The following is a 3,512-nucleotide window of genomic DNA, read 5'->3' as shown; positions in this document are numbered from 1 at the left end:
GCTCCAGTTTCTTTCAATTGGGTTATCACTATTCAACTTGATTTCTTTAACTCTGTTTTTTTAAGTTACAATTTTGTTTTGTTAGAAATATATGAGCGTGCAACATATATAAATACTCAAGATTTAGATATTATACATAGCGAAAAACCTTGAGTCGAACAACCGTCTTGTTCTTACAACCGTCCCGAGCAAGGAACTACGAACACACATGAATTGGGGCTTTCGTGTACAGGTTTGGGACATAAGGCGGTGAATTAGCTACCTAGAGTTGGTTTGAAGAGTTATCCCTTGAGTCTCCGCCTCCATCTTGGTGAACCGAGCGTTTGCGATCGAGGGATTTGTAGTGATCGAAGAGGAAATTCCACTGAGGATTTTCGGATGTGGCTTGGAATTGGCTGGCTAGGGTTAGGTTGGAGGCTTTGGAGGCTAAGCCAAAGCCACTATACCAAGCATATTCCATATCCTTCAATTAATAAATAATTAAAAAAAATTTACCAAATACATATTATCATAATCGCCCTCCTATTTGAGTCGATTCTATTGTTCTACTACGTCAAATAAAACTAACATCTCCCACTCACCCAAATATGAGTGGTATCCTCACATTCAGTCACTTTTCATCATCCCAACATTCTGACGTTCACAAAGAAAGGATTATGGCGCGACCCTACGAAAACATGAACATCATAGAACAGAAAACATTTAACTCTTGCGTAGCCAATGAAGAGGTTATCTCGAAATCGTTTCGTCTATACCCTAGACTGTTTTCATAAAACACCGACAGTACATTCTTAATCCCTCGTGAAAGAAATTTCTTTGTCCCTCAAGCGTTATATGTGCTCATGTTTTCATCTTTTATGTGAACGTTGGCCAATTAATGAGCTAACTTAAATGTGATGTAATGACAAACTGCTTTCCCTAAACATTCATACCAATCCTACTAGACTTGACCGCTTTCTTAAACACACTCCTTTAGATGATAATGATTGTTGATCACCATATATAAGTTGCTAAAGTAGCAGTCGTCAAGTATCTTCTTTCTGACTTAGTCCCGAAGGGTACAAATATTGGATTCGAAAATCCAATGGCTCACACAGTAATGAAGAAGGGATTCATTCATTAATTCCACTATTTTGGTTGACTAAAGCACATATGTTGTAGTCTCCAACATGTATGCTATCATGTATTCTCTTACTTCAAATATGAGCATCACTTTGTCTGAAACAAACACTATTATGTCATAGGAATCTTAGTCTAGTTGCTATATAAACACTTGACCTAAGTCTCTCAGCATAAATGCCCTCCCGACGCCCACCTGAGACATGCATGATATAAAAGTTAGAAATCGATAATGATTTACCAAGCATATTCCATATCCTTCAAGTAATAAATAATTAAAAAAATTTACCAAATACATATTATCATAATCCACCTCCTATTTGAGTCGATTATATTGTTTAACTACGTCAAATAAAACTAACATCTCCCACTCACCCAAATAGGAAAGGTATCCACACATTCAGTCACTTTTCATCATCCCAACATTCTGACGTTCACAAAGAATGGATTATGGCGCGGCCCTACGAAAACATGCACATCATAGAACAGAAAACATTTAACTCTTGCATTGAAGAGGTTATCTCGAAAGCGTTTCGTCTATACCCTAGACTGTTTTCACAAAACACCGACAGTATATTCTTAATTCCTCATGAAAGAAATTTCTTTGTCCCTCAAGCATTATATGTACTCATGTTGCCACGCCCCAATCCCGATATACGTCCAAAATCGACACGTGACGTCATCAAGTATCCGTATATCTATCATACCCCATCTCCGGGATATGTACAAAGCATAGCTCAAGATTTGAATTTCATAGTATTTTTCGTATACTTTATAACTGCATCTAACCTCCTCGTTAGACTGCCTACGTACCTTAAATAGAGATCAAGCCATTCATAGTTCATCATTTACTACACTCTGACACTTATTCCAATACGTTTTAATAGGAAAGCGTATCATTCTTCAATCAATTATTTGGACTTGACAAGCACAAATTCATTGATTCAAGCTACATAACGAACCCACATGAAATTCAAGATTTCCATTCCATCAATCATAAAATCACTATATTTTCAACGTAATATCACAATCCAAAGCATGTAACATATCAAAGAATCAACCAAGCACAATATTTTCCTCTAGTCACATTCATTAACTAATTTAATCATATTACTAACAATTATATCCAACGTCATTCCACAATCCCGTCAATTAATCCATTCATGAATCAAAGATGCACGATTTTAACTTTAACTATGTTAATCAATCAATATACTTGTGATAATCAATAAAAAGAAAGACCATCGATCACAGTTTATAAACCTCAAATATAAGTTTGTAATTATGAAAACACAGTCAAGTCTCTAAAAACTCCGAAGGAGTCACCCAGACATCCAACGACTTTTCCAATTTAAACCACAAAGATTCTTAAAAACTATCATTCACAAATATACTAAAATCTAGGGCTAAAGGGACGCAGTTCGGCCGAAGCCTACATAAGTAACCAAACAGGAAGTGGCCCCCTATCGCGGATTAACCAAGCAGAACCACCCCTGCAGTAACCAAGTAGGCAATGACCCCCTATCGCAGATTAACCAAGCAGAGTCACTCCTTCGCATCTGTTAGGCAGTGATCACCTATCGCGGATTAACCAAGCATGATCACCCCTAAGTGTGTGTGTGTGTGTGTGTGTGTGTGTGTGTGTGTGTGTGTGTGTGTGGCTATCCCAAAGATATAAGGATCGCCTATCATAGATTAACCAAGCACGATCTATAGAAAATATGGACCCCTATCGTAGATTAACCAAGCAAGACCAAGATAACCAAATAGGTAGTGACCCCCATCGCAGATTAACCAAGCAGAGTCACACCTACGGAATTGTTAGGCAGTGATCACACATCGCGGATTAACCAAGCGCGATCCATAAATAGTATGGTCCCCTATCGCTGATTAAACAAGCAGGACCATCCATGTACCACTGCTACATGGTGTAGACTCGGTGTCACCTAACCTCATGACACTAGGGTTACGGTCCTTTACTAGCCCTCAGTTTAACAAACATTTCAATATGCACTTCGAATCACTTTTTCACAAATATTTCCAATCCATGAATCAAATCACATTTAATAAAAACACATCAATGGCCAATTATAAAAACCACATTATAACAGAAAACATATTTATAAAACCAAGTCATATCCACACAAGATACAAATATAGGAAAACAGGGTAATAACCATACCACGTATATTAAAGTCACTCATCGAGATAAGTAAGTCTCACTGAGTCTCTAGTAATACTAATTTTTAGTAATTCAAATGATTCAAGTCCTGTTCACCAAAGGTTAACTCTCAGTCAAAGGTGCGTTCCACAACCTAGTAATTTAATCCGGAAGATTCGCACATCATATTTTGGACCCGTAACTTCCTAAGGACCACATTATGCTCGTAGAA

Source organism: the organism of the source record quoted next, unplaced genomic scaffold, assembly GCF_019419815.1.
Source record: "Pyrus x bretschneideri cultivar Hongxiangsu unplaced genomic scaffold, Pyrus_bretschneideri_v1 Contig10, whole genome shotgun sequence".
Taxonomy (NCBI): Eukaryota; Viridiplantae; Streptophyta; class Magnoliopsida; order Rosales; family Rosaceae; genus Pyrus; species Pyrus x bretschneideri.
Note: the sequence above shows the minus strand (reverse complement) of the source record.